This window comes from Monodon monoceros, unplaced genomic scaffold, assembly GCF_005190385.1.
Source record: "Monodon monoceros isolate NGI ecotype Baffin Bay Population unplaced genomic scaffold, NGI_Narwhal_1 Super_Scaffold_21, whole genome shotgun sequence".
Taxonomy (NCBI): Eukaryota; Metazoa; Chordata; class Mammalia; order Artiodactyla; family Monodontidae; genus Monodon; species Monodon monoceros.
The window spans coordinates 74,742,404-74,762,277 of record NW_021703778.1 but is presented as its reverse complement, the minus strand read 5'-3'; the positions used below and the strand labels follow the sequence as shown (position 1 = coordinate 74,762,277).

General features: G+C 40.1%; 1 protein-coding gene across 5 annotated transcripts in view; it reads right to left on the bottom strand.

Annotated features, from left to right (window-relative positions):
• Positions 1-19,874, bottom strand: part of BBS4 (Bardet-Biedl syndrome 4) — a 56,207-nt gene that overhangs the window by 13,996 nt on the left and 22,337 nt on the right. For 2 of the 5 annotated variants that reach the window (XR_003795828.1, XM_029237293.1), the window contains exons 2-6: positions 11,636-11,715; positions 9,596-9,659; positions 7,620-7,731; positions 6,570-6,642; positions 1,330-1,383 (exon numbers count right to left, since the gene is read on the bottom strand). The gene's annotated coding sequence lies outside the window, so the exon portion shown is untranslated. Of the gene's footprint in view, positions 1-1,329; positions 3,240-6,569; positions 6,643-7,619; positions 7,732-9,595; positions 9,660-11,635; positions 11,716-19,874 lie in introns of those variants that run through there. The other 3 variants (XM_029237296.1, XM_029237294.1, XM_029237295.1) reach the window with 3 other exon arrangements.

Genomic DNA, 19,874 nt, shown 5'->3' with positions numbered 1-19,874 from the left:
TATTCACCCTTCACTTTCTGCCATAAATACCCATCCTAATCACTTCCTTGTAGATGCTTGAAATATCCTCTGAAGAGAGAAAGCTCCTAACCAAATATGTAACACTGAAGATCTAGATCTGCCCAGAAAACCTAAGGGACCCACTAAATATGTATATTTTATTTACACAGATATAGGTATTATTTACTTTTATACATCTCACAGGAGCAAAAGTTATTCTCATACCTCAAGTGCTGATGTGCAGGGTTTTCTCCATACCCCGGAGGGACTGATTAGGTTGCATCAGTTTACAAATTGATATATATTAAACACTGTCAAATGGGTATCAACTAATTCAGATTCTCAGTCCTGTCAGCACTGGAGAAAGGAGAATACAACTTCATAATCACTAAGTGGGAGCTTTATGAAGGAAACTCTACCCAACCCCACTATCATTAACTTTTAGAGTTCTCTATAATTTGGTCTATCCCTCAATTAAGATATATACATTTTTTCCCTTATCTGAGTACCAGGGTAAGCGCAAATGTTTTATCTGATGTAAGAGCCTTAGGCACTGTAGCCTAATCACAATGAAATATAAAAATGAAACATAAAAATCTCACACGGAAAATAACCTTAAAAACAAATTCTCAGAAATCAAATCTATTTAAGATTAAAAATTCATTTCCGGCTTCCCTGGTGGCACAGTGGTTGAGAGTCCGCCTGCCGATGCAGGGGACACGGGTTCGTGCCCCGGTCCGGGAAGATCCCACATGCCGCGGAGCGGCTGGGCCCGTGAGCCATGGCCGCTGAGCCTGCGCGTCCGGAGCCTGTGCTCCGCAACGGGAGAGGCCACAACAGTGAGAGGCCCGCGTACCGCAAAGAAAAAAAAAAAAAAATTCATTTCCAGTGACCTTGAAAACTAAAATCAGTTGCCACTGGAGCATAAGATAGCTCACAAGGTCATAACTACACTTTTAAGACTTACAGGTCCACTTTTTGATATCTAAGTTTTATTGAACACTTGTGTTTCCATTCTAGAAAATTAAACTAGGGGGTGGAAAATAAGAAGAGAGGAAGAAAGCAATTAGATTGCCATTCCCTAATAATATTTCTAGAATTTGTCAGTTTCTTGTTAAAAGCAGAAAGAAAGAAAAAAAACAGATGACTAGTGACAAACGAGAATAAAAATGGGGATAAATGTATACGGCAGTTTCAATTTTTACTTCTAAAAATCTCGGCAAGCAGTAGGAATAATACAAAATGAGCAATGGCACCTCTGTAGCAAGTGTACCCTCAGTGAAATCCCCAGCCAACCGCTCAGCCACCACCACCATTTCTATAAATTACCTTGTCCAACTGTTTCAGGTAAATGTAGCAAACTCCTAAGTTATGACAGATCTCCTACACACAAAAGAGAGGAAAACAACTTACTAAGTTCCACAGTAACTATTAGAGTGAAACAACAGGCATCTAGAGATTATTACTGCTTGGCAAAATTTAAACTTTAAAACATGCACTATGGTTAATTTTTTTTTTTTTTTTTTTTTTTTTTATGGTTAATTTTTTACTTGAATCTTAAACAGGTTATAAGAGAGAAAAGCAGAATAAACCAGTGATCTTCCTGGGTCCATTGAGTACCTTGGAGTGCATGCCCAGCCCATTCCTACACCTTTTTTCCTCTAAGGGCTGCTCACTGAACGAACCCTTTGTCCCCTCTTCTCAGAAGAGACTACCACAGCCCCTTCTCCAACCCTAAGGAGGTGTGTGTGTGTGTCAGTCAGAGTCCTTTTCCTAGGAATCTAGGAATTCACTAGGTGGTATGGACTTGGGGACTGACCGCGCCATCTGGAGGCCACTAGGATGGAATACATAGATGTAATTGGAGCCGATCTTCAGAAGACTACAGCACAGGTCAGCAAACTCTGGCCCACTGGCCAAATCCATCCTCTGCCTTTTTCTGCAAATCAAGTTGTATTGGAACACAGCCACGACCGCTTGTTATGTATCGTCTACAGTTCTTTCACACTAGAACTTCAGAGTCAAGTAGTTGCAACAAAGACTGTATAAATCCACAAAGCTTAAAATATTTACTACCCTGCCCTTTACAAAAAAAAATGTGCCAACCTCTGATCTACAGAAAGAAAATAAATCAAGCAGAAATGCAGAGAAGCTACCTTGGTTGCTGACATCTTTCCAGTTCTAGTTCACTGCAAGACCAATCTGTATTTCCTGACCTTGTGTTCTGTAAAATCTCTCGAACTCCCTTATATTAAACCTCCCTTTATTTAAGGCAGCTTTAGAGAAAGGAAAATGCAAGGGTGAGAAAACTGCTCCTGGGAAACAGTAAGGACCATCTTGTTAGTAGTGGGGAGGTGGAGAAGCATATTCAGACCCAGAAGTGTCCCTCTCGGAAGAAACATGAACCTTATAGGGCTCAGAGACAACAACTGGTTTAATGTTTTCCAAGTTCCCTAACATAACAACAACAAAATAGCAATCAGTGATTCTATGCCAGATGTTTTTCATATACATTAATTTTCCCAGCAAATCTGCAACATAAGTATAACAATTCTGATTTCAGAGGTAAGAAAATGGAAGCTCAGAGAAGTTAAGTAGTTTGTCTAACTTAGGACAAAAAGTATCAGCACTGGGATTTCTTTTTCTTAGTTCTAAACCTTAAAGAATTTCAACCATATATAAATGTAGACAGAATCACCCTGTACTCATCATCCTGCTCCAACAATCATCCAATCCATACCCCCCCATCTCTCCCACTACTTCTGTAAGCAAATACCAGATAGTATCACATTTTATCCACAAATATTTCAGTATGTATTTCTAAAGGATAAGATCTCTTTTTTTTTAAGCTACCCACAATACCATTATCATACCTGAAAAAAAATTAGTAACTGCTGATACTGAATCATGTTCAAATTTCTGATGAATGTGTCACATTACAAAAAAATTTTTTTTTCTTCAATCACAATCCAGGGACTTCCCTGGTGGTCCAGTGGGCAAGACTTGGCACTCCCAATGCAGGGGGCCAAGGTTCGATCCCTGGTCAGGGAACTAGATCCCACATGCATGCTGCAACTAAGAGTCCGCATGCTGCAATGAAGATCCCACATGCCGCAACTAAGACCCGGCTCAGCATGCATGCATACATAAATAAATTTATTTTTAAAAAATCATAATCCAAATAATTTCCACATTGCAAAGCACTGGGATTTGAACTCAGGCCTGTCTCTAAAACTTGTATACCAGACTTCCCTGGTGGTCCAGTGGTTAAGAATCCGCCTGCCAATGCAGGGGACAGGGGTTCGATCCCTGGTCCGGAAAGATCCCACATGCCGCAGGGCAGCTAAGCCTGTGCACCACAATCACTGAGCCCGTGTTCTAGAGCCCACAAGCCACAACTACTGAGCCCATGTGCCGCAACTACTGAAGCCCGCGTGCTCTGGGGCCCGCATGCTGCAACTACTGAGCCCACGTGCTGCAATTACTGAAACCTGCGCGCCTAGAGCCCATGCTCCACAAAAGAAGCCACTGCAATGAGAAGCCCACACACCGCAACAAAGAGTAGCCCCCGCTCGCCAAAACTAGAGAAAGCCCACAAGCAGCAACAAAGACCCAGCTCAGCCAAAAAAAAATTTTTTTTAAATAAAACTTGTATACCTTCCACTTCATCACCCTATAAGAATATACACAGGGAGCTGGAGAGGAGAAATGTAGCCCTACTTGTCCTTTAAATGTACTGGAAGGTAACTAACCCGTAACCTTTTTAAATCATTTCTCATAGATATTATTTGAGAAAGCAGTAGCAATATGCCTTAAACAAACTGACAACCCAAGAAAATTTTTGAAATTTGAAAAGGAAACTAGAACAAATCAGAATTAAATCCTGTCTTTCATGGGGTGAGAAGATGCAGCAGACATCCTGCAAGGGCAATTGGTACAGTAGAAAGATCACAGGCCGAAAGTGAGGAGTCCTAGATTCTAGGCCTGAATTCTGGCTCTGGTTCTGCCACTACCTCACTGTGTGCCCTTCAGCAAGTCACTCCATCTCCCAAAGCCAGAGCTCCCTCATCTATCAATACGGGAAATTCTCCCTACTTAACAGCTGTTCCACAAGTCAAATGAGATCATGGCAGGAGGAATTATTATTCCCCTGCTGCGGCCAGACTGTGGAATACCCTGATGAGTCGAAGGAAGTAGGGCTACAAGGTTTACTACAGGCCACAGGCACTCATGAAGCATGTAGGGCAGAGAGTGGCTGTTTGGGGAATGACCACCTCTACTGGCACCAATGGACTGGTTATCCCAGCTGAGTCAGTAATACCAAATGAGCTCTTTCAACCAACTGGACAAACTGAAAGACATTCTCCATTCCCCCTGTCCTGTCCCTGAGCTCTCCTGTCTCACTTCCTCTCTGTCTCCATCTATGGGCTCATTTTCTCTTCAGCTCAGCCCTCCAAACTGTTTTTTCCAGGATTCCATCCTCAGCTCACTGCAGAGTGAGCTCATTCAATTTCACTGTTTTAATTATCACCTTTAAGTTGTTGACTCCAAAATGTGTATCTCTAGCTCAGAACACTTGAGTTTCAGATTTCTATATCTGCCATGTATTGGATACATCTCAATTTAGATATCCTACCAGAAGGTACAATTCATCATGTCCATAATCTTCTAAAAGACAGGACTTAACTCTGATTTGTTATCATCACCCTCTCCCAAAACTTGCTCCTCTTCCTTCCTGTATTTCCTATTCTAGTTGATTGTCCCATAAACCACCAATCCATCTTTGCATCTGCAGCCCAGTGCCTGGCACACAGACGTTCATTTGTTGAAAGAAGGACGAAGTGAATGAAACGGCAACTCAATTTTCCTTTATCTGTAGCTTTACTTTGGCCTTTGGCTATAAAATACTCAATGGCATAAAGACTTAAACATCTCAGTCTTTAGACCTGCAGAAGAAAAGTGACTGACAAAAATAATAGTGCTGTGAGACTTCCCTGGTGGCACAGTGGTTAAGACTCTACACTCGCAGTGCAGGGGGCTGGGGTTTGATCCCTGGTCAGGGAACTAGATCCCATGTGCATGCCGCAACTAAGAGTTCGCATGCCACAACTAAGGAGGCCACGTGCTGCAACTAAGGAGCTGGCAAGCTGCAACTAAGGAGCCCGCCTGCCGCAACTAAGACCCAGTGCAACCAAATGAATATTTTTTAAAAATAATAATAATGATAGTGCCATAAGAACTGCAGGGAAAACCCATGCTAGCTCTTTCTATTAATCAATCTAATCCTTCACTCTTAGATACGTCTTTCTAAGAATCATCAGATATTTTGAAAAAACCAATAGCATGAAAGAGAAGAACCAAAACAGAGGAAGAAAAAGATAATTGTGGAAAGCAGAACAGAACTTCAAAGGGTCAGAGACATGGAGAGGCTCCTGCAAGAAAAGACAAAGTTCTTAGAAATTAAAAATGTAATTACTGAAATAAAAAATATTGAACAGGTAGGCTAAATAACAGAATGTGAATATAGCTAAAAACAGACGTGATGATCTGGAAGATAAGACTGAGGAAATGTCTCTGAATGTACAGCAAAGACAAGGAGGTAGAAAATATGAGAAGCAAGTTAGGAGACAAGTAGAACAGGTACAGAACATGTCTGATAGACTAGACAACAGTGTGGCAAATGCTGCTAGTTATTTACCTAACATTTACTCTCTCTGTTTACCTTACCAACAGAACCCTAATTTTGTTTACAGTGACAATACATTTCCCAACCTTCCTTACAAAAGGCGTAGTTGGTGTGATGTAAGTGAAAGTCTGTTGGGGATTTCTGGGAAAATTATACTTCCTTGATGAAGGTTATCCCTTTTCTCTTTGTTGCTTCCTCTTTCTCCCTACCTAGAATGATGTGATGTTAGAGCTGCAGCAGTCATCTTATAACCATGAAGAAAAAGCCTCAGCATTGATATCGTTGGACCACCAAATCAATGTTGGCAACTACTTACCTGGATTTCTTGTTTCATAAGAAAAAAATAAACTCCTAATTTATGAAGCCAGTGTTTAATAAAATGTTTTGTTGCAGTTACACACGATCCCTAACTAATACAAAGAGACAATAGAGAGGAAAAAATAATCAAAGAACTACTCAAAAAAAAAAAAACCTTGCTGACCCAAAGAAAGGCAAGGGTCTTCAAAGTGAAAGAGCCAACTGAATGTCCACAGATAAGGGGGATAAAAGAGAAAAGAAACACATCTAGACAACTATTACTGACATTTCAGAACTCCAATGATAGAAAATCCTCAAAGCTTCTACAGGAAAGTGGGGTTATCAGCAAGAATCAGACTGGTAACAGACTGCCCATCAACAACACTGACAGCCAGAAAACTAGGCAGCAATGTCTGCTGAGTTATGAGGAAACATGATTTTTGATCTTATACCCAGCCACATCATCGATCAAGTGTGAGGATAAAATACAATTTTGGCATGTAAGAATTCAGTAATAATAACAAAAGATAGCCATATGATAAATGGAGCCATTAGCATGTCACTAATAACAAAGTTCCCTACTTACCCAATCTTTCTGGTTAAGTTTAGCTGCTTCATTATATACTTCAGTGGCAGCTTTATGTTTTCCCAAAAGAAATCTGGGGAAAAAACACATTTTCTGTGATTATTAATGCAAAGCTTTTACGAGACTATAACCCCACCAGTCCCACATCTGACTCATGCTCCAGCCAGCAGAGAATTCGGGACGCCTCTTCCCTGTAAGCTGGCTGTGCTGGTTTAGCCAGTGAGGCTGCTGCACACCAACAGCAGAAGCTCTCTTGGTAGGAACAGAGTTGGTTCCAAGGCCTTGGGCCCATTCTACACCAATTTTAGTGAAAGTCTTCTGTAATTTATTTTCTACAATGTACTACAAATGTAGACCAAAAAAGAAACAAGCCAAACTAATGACCATGTTAAACAAAAACTACCACAATTTTTCATCATGATCTATTAGGAACAGGCCCTTCTCTCCCAAACTAAGTCTCTTTCCTTGATACTGGATCATCATTCTGGAGACACGGGAAAATCAGCCTCTATGCAAAGACAGTGCAGGTTATGAATGACAACGAAGGTAAGAAAGTGAGAGTGGGAACTCCACAGAACACTTTACTACTCTGGAGTAGCAAAGCTATTAGTACTTAACAGCTTATAAAAACAACGGAGGTTGCCTGCATCCGGGAACCTGCAGGGCATTCACTCAACAAACACTTACTAAAAACCTACTGTGTATCTAGTATTACGCTAAGTGTTGGAACAGTAGGTGAGAAAAATTCCATGGGCTGCCAATACATTGGGGTACTTGAGGCACAAAATGTTCCGATTTATATGAGAAACATTATCGGTGTTCCCCCATCAAACTAGAATATACAGTGTTTGAAATACCCAGTTCCTTTATACTGGTTATCTCATTTTCTCAAATTTCAAAATTAATCCACACTCTTCAAAGCGAATCTATTATATCCATTAAGCAACCCTCCCTCTATGTATCCGGCTGCCAGAAGCAGCTCCAGCCTGAGAATGCACTTTACATTGTTCTCTGTCAGTGCCCTAGGGCCTCCAGGCTGCCAATACTCACAAAGATCTGGCCACCTGCTTGAGGTTATCAGCAGACTGAGGGCTGAGAACAGCACACGTCTGAAAGAGTTCTAGGGATTCTTGGATATTTCCTTCCAGGCGAAATATCAATGCTGCCAAGAAAGAGAAAACACAGAAAATAAAATCATGTTCTAGGAAGAATGGAGCCTGACATCTGAAAAATTGGAGGAGAGGGAGGTAGGAAATCATATCAAAGAAATCCTTTGGATAATTGTGTCTAATACAATCAGATATGACTTCAGATGGATTGAAACAAGCAGCAAAGTTGTTGATGAGCTAAAACCTTTTTTTTAAAATTAATTAATTAATTTATTTTTGGCTGTGTTGGGTTTTCGTTTCTGTGCGAGGGCTTTCTCTAGTTGTGGCAGGTGGGGGCCACTCTTCATCGCAGTGCGCAGGCCTCTCACTATCGCGGCCTCTCTTGTTGCGGAGCACAGGCTCCAGACGCGCAGGCTCAGTAGTTGTGGCTCACGGGCCTAGTTGCCACAGGACTCGAACCCATGTCCCCTGCATTGGCAGGCAGATTCTCAACCACTGCACCACCAGGGAAGCCCTAAAACCTTTTTTTTAAGGTATCTGGAATCTACCTATTCTTCCACTCCCAGCTTCCACCACGCAGATAATCGGGTGCCTTGTAAATTATCCCACAAACTCTTCCCTATAAGAACATTCTTATAGCTCCTTATCAGATGCTCTATTTATCATGATAATTCCGACATCCACCTGATAGTTTTCAGAGAGTACACCCAAATGGGGCAAGTGCAATCAATAACTCAAGTCCAACAAGGAGATGCTGGCAAAGAATGCAGTAATATTTCAGACTTGGTTTTCAGTATAGCAACCAATCAGAATAATCATTTTTCAGAAGAATTTACATGCTTAACTACTACCAGGCACTATAAGTCTGGAACTTGTGATATTGGGAATAAAAGAGCATTATTTGGGCTTCCCTGGTGGTCCAGTAGTTAAGAATCTACCTGCCAATGCAGGGGACACGGGTTCGAGCCTTGGCCCGGGAAGATCCCACATGCCGCCGCGGAGCAATTATGCCCGTGTGCCACAACTATCGAGCCTGCGCTCAAGAGCCTGCAAGCCACAACTACTGAGCCCACGCGCCACAACTACGGAAGCCCGCGCGCCTAGAGCCCGTGCTCTGCAACAAGAGAAGCCACCGCAATGAGAAGCCCGCGCACCACAACGAAGAGTAGCCCCTGCTCGTCACAACTAGAGAAAGCCCACACACAGCAACAATGACCCAACATTGTCAAAAATAAAAACAAATAAATAATTTATTTTTTAAAAAAGAGCATTATTTGCCATGATGTCCTAGATATGTCAATATCTTACCAATTATGTCAGAAAATTATATATTAATCTGAAGACTACAAAAACAATGAGTGGTAAACAAAACTATTCATTTACATCAAAGAGTCAAAAAGATAATTCCTGGGAAAACTAAGGATGCTACTTTGGGCACTACAGAGTAAAATTCCAGTCAGTAGTTCCTATACTTGATTTCTGTTGAATTTCATTTATTCTCTGTTTTATCCTGTATACCTCTAGGCTTCTTCCCTTCATCCTGACTCACCTTACAAAAAATCCTCAAGCTTTTCCTTATCTCTTTTAGCTTGACTACAAGGAACCCTTCCAAAAACCTCTTCTGCACCTGAAACTGCTGCATGAGGCAGGGACCCTAACAACTGTTCTGAAAAACACTAGCCGGAAACTAGAATAGGGGTGAAGGACAGTAGCAAGTTTTTTTAAGAGAACTAGTCATTTCTGAGGTCAAATCCAGCACAATAATCATGTTCCGATTTCAAAAAACAGTAATATTGAATAAGAGATTTGTGGAACATTTACTTGAATTTAAGTATTTTGTAAGTTGTTTGCTCTTTTTCCAGAACCTAGGCAGAGTGTGCATTTCTCTGGCAAGAAGAGAAGAAATATATGTCTTACCTTGGACATAGATAGCATATTCACATAACCCCTGAGTCTCCTGAAGCTGTTCTTTGATAACATCCTGAAAAAGAAACAAACAATACTTCTGAGTAGTGGTTAAGTGTCTTCAAGTGTTTTTAAGAAAAGGTAAACATGGACAAGGAGTACATGTAAGAAATCTACAATACTAATGATGACTAATAAAGTAGTTCATTCAGATTTTTAAAATTTATTTGACCCCTAGAACAGGGGTCAGCAAAGTACAGCCCACAGGCCAAATCCGACTCACATAGCCTATTTTTGTACAGGTCTCAAGCTAAGAGTGTTTTTTTTATTTTTAAAGGGTTATTAAAAAATAAGAGAAGATGAAGTATATAAGACAGAGACTATCTGTGGCCTGCAAAGCCTAAAATATTTACCATCTGGCCCCTTAACAGAAAAAGTTCACCAACTCCTATCTACACTCTAACTAGGCAGGCTAAGAAAACTATGAAAAGATTTCCATGCACCATTATAGATGCTAGGAGCTCTCTGATGAGCAAAGTACAGGCTCTACCTTTGTCCTATGATGGGCTAAGACCAGGGAGCTATACAGCTCAGAGGGCAATCACCTGATTCTAACCTGGAGAATCAGGGAAGGCTTTCCAGGGTAGTAAACAGTTTCAAATCCTGTGTTAGCAAGGGATGGAGGAAAAGCTGAGGTGGCCCAGAGAGTCAGAGAGAGAAGGGCTTCAAATGCCATGCTAAAAAAGGTCGAGAGCAATGGGAAAATCGTGATAAATTTTAAGTGGGAAGTAACCAGATTCTATTTACTCCATTTTTGGAACATTGTGGAAATAGATGGAAAGGAGGCAAGATTAGAGGCAATGCTGGCATAAGAACTCTTGTGGTTAATTTAAATAAAAATGACAGGGATTAACTAAGGCGTGGGGGGGGAGTGGACAATGTCTTGAGATAGTAAGAGAAGGATCTCTAGAACTTGATGATTATCCATATTATATTAGGGAAAGTGGGTCAGAGGATTCTGACACAGACAGCTGGGTGAATGATGGTACCTATCCCCGAGACAGGGAACAGGAGAAGAAATAGGTTTGGAAAGAAGAAGATAAATTCAGCTACAGAAAAGATGAATTTGAAATGCCTGGGAAGCACTCAGTACGCATCTCTAAGATCAGGAAGAAGTGTGTGGAATGAGCAGAGAAAGGAGTCAAGGACAGAACCTAGAAATAGCCCCAACTCTTAAGAAAAAAGCAAAAGAAGAGAAGCCAAAAAAAAGGAAACAGAGAAAGTGGTCAATAAAGGAAAAGGGAAATAAATTTGAAAAGGATAATATCACAGATGAAAAAAAAATCTTTCAAGATCCACGCTGGAACATTGCTAGTTCTTTACATTGTCATAGGTACAAATGTCACAGGTATAAAAACTACAACCTTAAAAGCATTACAAAGCTCCGAATGCCAAAAACCGAGAATACCAGGGATATATTTTGCATTATGATACTATTCTCTGCCAGCAAGTATGTAATGTACATAGTAAGTTACCAAAGATACAGTTTAGAGAAAATACAAATGGTTTTAAAATATATAAAGGACCAAGCTCACCATAGTAAGAGAATTATAAAACTCAATGAAATACCATTTTTCACCTATCCAGAGATCAAACAGTTAAATACTATGCCATATTGAACATCTGCTCTCCACCATGAGACCAACAAGTCCCAGAGAGTGGCTGCTCCTTCAGCCTGGTCTTGAAATGAGAAGACACATGGAGCACACTTGAACCTGACCCACAGCCTGTGGTCAAACCCAGCCAACCTACAGCCAATCTGAAGGCCCATGAGTAGTAATAAGTATCTGTTGTTAGAGGCCACTGACATTTTGAGGTTGTTTCTTAAGCAGCATTATCATAGCAAAAGCTAACCAATACACAAAATGCAGAGAAATGAGATTTCATACATTTTTAGTGAGAGCTAAACTGTCACACAAACTCTGAGTGACAGACACAGTTAGTTGCCTAACCAAAGCCTGCCTCTCACGTTTTCTATCATTGGCCTCTCACCTTGCATGCTTCATAATCCTTCCGGATATAGTGGAGATGTATCAACCAGTTCTGCTTCTCCAAAATAGGAAACTCTGGAGCTGGGTAGCATATTTTGACAAAACAAACAACACAGTCATTGTTAGGTTTTCTCCTTGAGCACTGTCCTCAACTAACCACAGGCATACTGTAATATCACGTTAAATTCTTCATGCTGCTGATCATAAGAATACAGTGCATCAAAAATGTGTGGATTATTAAATTAAGAGATACTTGTCCTACTATTACACATTGAATATATACTTCTGTTCAGTTTTGGTCATTTATAATGTCAGTTTCTCAACTGATAACTTGCCTGAAAAGAAAAACAGAATCATTCTTTCCCTCTTTCCTCTCTCTCTCCTTGGTTTTAGAACGTGAATAATATGACTTTCCAAAGGATACTTCAGGAGTGTTACTAACAAAATATACATACCATAGTTAATATCACATCTGATAGATCACAGGACCAAAAATAGCTAAACACAGTCTTAGCAATAGCTCAAATGTGAAACATTATACTGTTGCCCAGGAATAAGAAGTCAACAAGGAGAAAAATATTTGAGCCACTGAAAACGATTCATGATACAGAAACCCTGAGTTACTATCCCTTTGAATTCAATTAAAATACAGGTAAAAATTCATTAAGAAATTATTTTTCTATGGTAAAAAGGAGGACAAGTATTCACACCAACCTCAGAACAGTGGTGACCTCAAGGAAGGAAGAGGGAAGAGTAGAATTAGGAAGCAATAAAAAGGAGATTTCAACTGTTAAATGCTTTATTTATCAAAAAAGTTAAAAGCTCTCAAGTATACATGGACAAGTGTATTTATTTATTAAATCTGGCCTGTAAGTACACAGGTGTTTGTATTTTTTATGCATTTTAATACATGCTTGAGGTAATCCCTGTTTTGTTTTGTTCTGTTTTAATGATCATTTTCTTTTTGTTGTTTTTTGTTGGCCACACCACGCAACACGCTGGATCTTAGTCCCCGACCAGAGATGGAACCCGCACCCCCTGCAGTGGCAGCGCGGAGTGTTAACCACTGGACCACCAGGGTACTTCCCTGATTTTTTAAAATGTAAAAGAAAGGGTATAGCAGGGGAAGAAAGGGAAATGATTTGTAATCATTTGTAATTGCTCTGTTCCAGAACCTTAGGCGATATATCAACGGAAAACCCAAGACTTATATGTCCGTAGTATGACGGGAAGGAAAAAAAGCTTACTGTGACCCAGAATTAACACTGCAGGAACACAAAAATTAAGAATGCTGCTTAGTCTTTCCCAAGAATAAGGAACAGCAACAGAATCTGTGAAGTGAAACTATGACAAAGTATGGATATGATTTTATATACCGGAAGAAAGAAAAAAAAGATAAAGTGTTAAGCAACTAACTCTTCATCTTCTGATTACCCACATTCTCTGACTGAGACCACCCTTCTTCTAGTCAGCAAGGGCCTATGTGAGATTCTTCAATGACTTTTGTCTCCTTCCTTCTCTTCTCCCAAGCCCCAGCAATCATCAGATATTAGCCATTCATGTTCTGCCTAACTAACCACTTCCAGAATTAAATTTCCTACTAAAGACCACACAAATCACCAAGCTTAAAGATGGACGTGAGGGACTTCCCCTGGTGGTCCAGCAGGTAAGACTCCACGCTCCCAATGAAGGGGGCCCGGGTTCGATCCCTGGTCAGGGAACTAGATCCTGCATGCATGCCTCAACTAAGAGTCCACATGCTGCAACTAAAGATCCCACATACTGCAACTAAAAGATCCTGCATGCTGCAAAGATTCCACGTGTCACAACTAAAACCCGGCACAGCCAAAATTAAATAACTAAATATTTTTTTTAAAAAAAAACAACAAGATGGATGTGAGTGGGTGTGCATGTAATCTTGGATCAAGTCTCAATTGTATGGCCTACCTCAATGTTACCTACCCTCTAAAGCAGCAGTCCCCAACCTTTTTGGCACCAGGGACCAGTTTCATGGAAGACAATTTTTCCAGGGACCGGGGCCATGGGGTGGGGGATGGTTTTGGGATGATTCAAGCGCATTTCATTTACTGTGCACTTTATTTCTATTATTACTACATTGTAATACATAATGAAATAATCATACAACTCGCCATAATGCAGAAATCAGTGGGAGCCCTGAGCTTGTCTTCACTTGCCACTCACTGATAGGGTTTTGATATGAGTCTGCAAGCAACTGATTTATTATGGTCTCTGTGCAATCAAACCTCTCTGCTCATGATAATCTGTATTTGCAACCGCTAGCATCACCGTCTCAGCTCCATCTCAGATCATCACCAGGCATTAGATTCTCATAAGGAGCGTGCAGCCTAGATCCCTCACATGCGCAGTTCACAGTGCAGTTCCCGCTTCTAAGAGAATCTAATGCTGCCGCTGATCTGACAGGAGGCGGAGCTCAGGTGGTAATGCAAGTGATGGGGAGTGGCTGTAAATACAGATGAAGTTTCACTCGCTCGCCCACGGCTAACCTCCTGCTGCAAGGCCTAGGTCCTAATGGGCCACGGACCATTACCGGTCCATGGCCCAAGGGTTGGGGACCCCTGCTGTAAAGGGAAGGAGACAACTGAATCCTCTGAGTTTACAATATCACTTAGTATCATTGCTTCCACAACCTAAAAGAAAATTTATAAAATGCAAATTTGAGTCCTGTCTATTATTACAATCTTATAATAAAAGATGAGGCATTTTTTGTGTTCCATGGGTGAAGAATGGAGGAAAAAAATGTTCAATTTGTAAGGTATCTCAAGGGCCCAGAGGCTCATGAAATGGAGTACTAGGGATGAGAAGAAGGGAAAGCACCACCAAATTCAAGTGCCTAACAGTCATTTCACACTCCTGACGATACAGTTCTTCTAAAAGTTAAAAGAACTTTAGGCTCATCAAAGACTTTATAAATCATTTCAGTGCCCCATAACTGTCCTATTAACTGTGTAGTCTTGGGAAATTTAGTTTCCTCATCTATAAAATAGAGACTCATTCATTCATTCAATAAATATTCACTGAGTACCAACCACATGCCAGGCACTGGGGATACAAGAGCAAACAAAACTGGTTATAAGCTTTCAGGGAGCTTATAATCAGGGCAGAGGTGGGGGGTGTGGGTTCGGAGAGTGCTGGCAGAAGGGATAGATGATAATAAAATCTCCATTATTAGTGATATTCTTCTCACATTTAAATAGGACAGTCAGGGGATAAAATACCCCACAGAGATGTGAAGATTGAATGACAATACATATAAAGAGGTTCAAGTACTGTCTGGTACACGCTAACCCTAAAGAAGTGTTAACTGTTGTTGCTGTTATTTTCATCATCATTATTATTAGTCATTTTCCAAAATGAGGAAATTCTGGATACCACATAAATCCCTATGAATTCTGAATTTACAGTTAGAATTTTACCTGTAAATGTGTGAGTTGAATTTCTTGTATTCCAAATCATTGCTCACTCCAATTCCCCCTACAAACAGGGATACTGGTTCTTATATGCTTTCACAAGTATTATGAGAATTACCTATTTGAAAGGTCCTCTAAAAAAGATAGGCATGTAAGTGCAAAGTAGAGCCTCCTCTATTTTACAGCAGAGCAAGGTGGTCATCTCCCATGTTACACTTTAGTAGGAGTCTGTATTACCACGGACGTCAGGTGGCCAGCTGACGAGATGACAAGGTAAAGCCTTTCAGTCATCACCAAGGCACTGGGGGCAGAAGGCTGGCAACCTGGCAACAATATTCCCTTGCCTTTCTCTTCTCCTGCCCCCATTCCACTCTTTTGTGACACCTCTTTCTTTCCTCCTCGATAAGGATGCACAAGACATATCTTAAACAATTCCATAACTGAACAAACATGACATCACAAGAATTCTTCTTCCCTGTAATTTGCCCTAGGTGCAAAATTCTCATAGAAATAACCAAAACTCAAAACTTTACATAAAACTGATTAATGGTAGTGAAAAGCATCCTGAATATATGAATGTTGAGCAGAAAATTATTGTGCTTTGAATTTTTAGTTGAAAAATTTTCTAAAATGACTAAGGCTTTTGTAAGTACATTGTAAATGAAATCTTCTTTGATAAAGGATCTCTTCCAGGACCAGAAGACAGGCAGCACATCAAATTTTTATATGTAGAAGTCCAATCTTGATTCGGTACCAGACTTCTATGGGACTTAGAGCAAGTTATTTAAGTCTCTGGGCCTCCATTTTCATGCCTATAATTTTCACTGGAAAATTACGGAAAATCTGAAAGTGATCATTCAATAAAATGTTAATTTCCTCATGTTATAATAGGAATTATAACACTTTTCTACCTCAATATATTATTTGAGACATCAAAAGATATAACAAATCTTGAAAAGAATGTAAATGGAAGACATTTTTATTAGTATTGATTTGAGCTCTGTATCAGACAGGGTCTATCTAACAAGGAAACCCAGAAACCACTTGATGTAGAACAGAAGGACTTCAATGCAGTGAACAGGTGAGGGAAGAAATGAGAGGCCCAAAAGGGAACAGTGATGCAAATCAGAGGTTAGCATGGGAACAAGTCACTACCACCTCTAGGCTGAAGGAAAAAGGGAGGGAATGTATTGCTACCAGTTTCCAAGGCTGAAGTTACCTGGAGGAAGCTGAAAACAGAATGGCCTGACTGGCAGAAGCAACAAGAGAGACGCTTCCAGAAACCACCCCACTCCTCCAACTTTCCAAAGCAGAGAGAAAGAGGGGAAAGCCCTGGCTTCTCCTACTTCCTACCCTCCAATCTCTTGCCAGTTCCTCACTTGCTAACCCAGCCAGAAACTGCTGTCACCAGAGCCTGGGAAGGAATGAAGCCCACAAGGGTCAGCTGTTCACAATACTCAGCGGAGAAGGGAAGGGTGAGGAATTGATCTGAGGGCAAACAGGCCCAGGATCAGCAGAAATACCAACTCTGCTCAGGAACATAGATGATGATGGAGGAGGAGGAAACTGGACTGAATCAGTAGTCACCCAAGGATCCACGTTAGAAGATAACTTTTTTAAAAAAATATTAAACTGCTACCTATCCAACTTGTTTGCTTCTCATGAGCTTAAAATGGGATGAGGAAGGAAGGAAAAGGTCATATAAAAGATCAATTATGGTTTTACTACATACCCTAGATCATTTTATTTTACTTTCTCAAATAAAAACTTAATTATATTTTATCCTTCTTAGGGGTGCATGGGTGTGTGTATCCCCCATGTGTATTTATATATGATATTTTAATATATTTATACGATTTACTTATATCTATAATTATATAATATTGATATGTAATTTACATATATATGTATTTGATATATATATATATCAAAGTGTATTCTCCCCTATTATAACACTGAATGTTCCCATGAGGCTAGTGAGTCATGCAATTCAGGGACTATTCCAACATTACAGATGAGGAAACTAAGACTCCAGAGGTTAAGTGATTTGCCCATACTCAACAACTAATTAATGGAAGAGGCAGGACTATAGCCCAGGTCCCCAAAGTTACTCGTGAAACTATACCAAGTTTCTGCCCCAATTGTAAATGACTTTCTAATTTTAAAATGTAAGTGTGGGCTATCAACTAGACATAACTTAGCAACACAAAATTAATAATGATTTTAAAGTTTTTCTATTATTAAAAAAAAGCAGGGCTTCCCTGGTGGCTCAGTGGTTAAGAATCCGCCTGCCAATGCAGGGGACACGGGTTTGAGCCCTGGTCCGGGAAGATCCCACATGCCACAGAGAAACTAAGCCCGTGCACCACAACTACTGAGCCTGCGCTCTAGAGCCCACAAGCCACAACTACTGAAGCCCGTGCGCCTAGAGCCCATGCTCCGCAAAAAGAGAAGCCACCGCAATGAGAAGCCCGTGCACCGCAATGAAGAGTAGTCCCTGCCCACCGCAACTAGAGAAAGTCCACGGGCAGCAACCAACACCCAATGCAGCCAAAAATAAATAAATAAAATAAATTTATGAGAAAAAAAGCAAAACAGGACTTTTAACGTATTAAGGTAGCAAGATTTTCAAATTTTTGAAAAATTGGTTGGGTTTTTTTTTTTTTTAAATACATACTTATGGTAAGACAAAACTGAAAGGACACACAGAGTATTAAAGACTCTCTCCATTCCTCCTCCTCACTAGAGGTGAATAGTTAGTATTTTCTAAGGAATTTCTATGCCTATATAAGCATATGGGCAAATGTACACGTGTACATGTACACAAAGGGGATTATATTAAACATATTTGGAAACTGTTTGCTTATATCTACTGAACCTAAGTACATCCTTTCCAGTGACCCAGCAATCCTGCTCCTAGGTGCATGTATACCCAAAAAACATATATTGATACTTCATGGTGGCATTATGTATACCATCTCACAATTAAAGTATCCCAAATGTTTATTCAGAGTAAAATGAACAAACTGGAGTATCACCCCACAATGTATTGATAATACTAGATTATAATGAAAAAAAACAGCCACTACTACATGCAACAATACAGATGAATACCACAAAGATAATTTTGAGCAAAGAAGCCAGATATTGAAAAGTACATACTGAATGATTCCATCCATTTATATTAAGTTGAAAAGCAGGCAAAACTGATCTACATGGTAGATGTTAGATACAAGTAACCACCTTTGAGAGGAGCGGTTAATGACTGGTAGGGGGCATGATGGAGGCCTCTGGGATGCTGATGATGTTCTATAACTTAGTCAGGATCATTAGTACCTGAATATGTTCACTTCGTAAAACTTTACTGAGCTGTACAATTATAATTTATGCACTTTTCCGTATGTATGGCATATGTCAATAAAAAAGTGTCAACAATCAAACTAAACACCTCCTCAACCAAAAAAATTAATTTCTGCAGGACTTCCCCGGTGGCACAGTGGTTAAGAATCTGCCTGCCAATGCAGGGAACACGGGTTCAAGCCCTGGTCTGGGAAGATCCCACATGCCATGGAGAAACTAAGCCCGTGTGCCACAACTACTGAGCCTGCGCTCTGCAGCCCGCGAGCCACAACTACGGAGCCCATGTGCCACAACTACTGAAGCCCACGCTCCTGGAGCCCGTGCTCCGCAACAGGAGAGGCCATCACAGTGAGAGGCCCGCGCACCGCAACAAGGAGTGGCCCCTGCTCCCTGCAACTGGAGAAAGTCCGCGTGCAGCAACAAAGACTCAATGCAGCCAAAAATAAATAAATAAATAAAATTAAAACTTCTGATCATCAAAAGATACATTAAGGAAGTGAAAAGGTAAGACACAGGCTGAGGGGTGGAGACAAAATTCACAATATATATAATAGGCAAAGGGCTTGGACCCCAAATATATTAAAGAATTCTTACAAATCAATAATAAGAAAACAAACAATCCAATTTAAAAATAAGCAAAAGACTTACACGTTTCCTTCACAAAAGAAATGAGTGACCAATAAGTACATGAAAAGGTGTCCAACATCACTAGTCATCAGGATAATGCAAATTAAAGTCACAATAAGATACAACATACCCACCATCATGTCTAATATGAAAAAGATGGACAGTATCAAATGCTGGTTTGAATTTACAGCAAGCAGAACTCTCATAATTGCTGGTGGGAGGGTAAAATAGTACAACCACTTTGGAAAACAGTTTTGCAATCTCTTATAAAGTTAAAACATACACTTTACATATGACCCAGCAATTCCACTCCCTAGGTATTTACCTTACACAAAAATGGAAACACATGCCCCACACCCACAAAAAAATGTATAAGTGTTCATAGAAGCTTTTACATAACTGTTGAAAACTGGAAACAACACAAATGTTCATCAACAGGAAAATGGATAAATTGTGGTATAGTCTTACAACAGAATACTAGACAGCACTTTCAAAAAGTAAAAGAACTACTGATATATATATATATATATATATATATATATATATATATATATATATCTCAACATGGATGAATCTCATAAACACTATGCTGAGTAAAAGATGCCAAAAGCTAAACAGTACATACTGTATGACTGCACGGCAGGAAGCTCAAGCACAGACAAAATTAACTTTCAGGGACAGAAATCAGAACAATGGTTCCCTCTAGGACAGAACTGAAGGAAGGATTGACTGTGAGGAAACTTTCTGGGTGATAAATATGGTTAACTCGACCTGAGTGATGATTACATAAGTACATATAGTTAT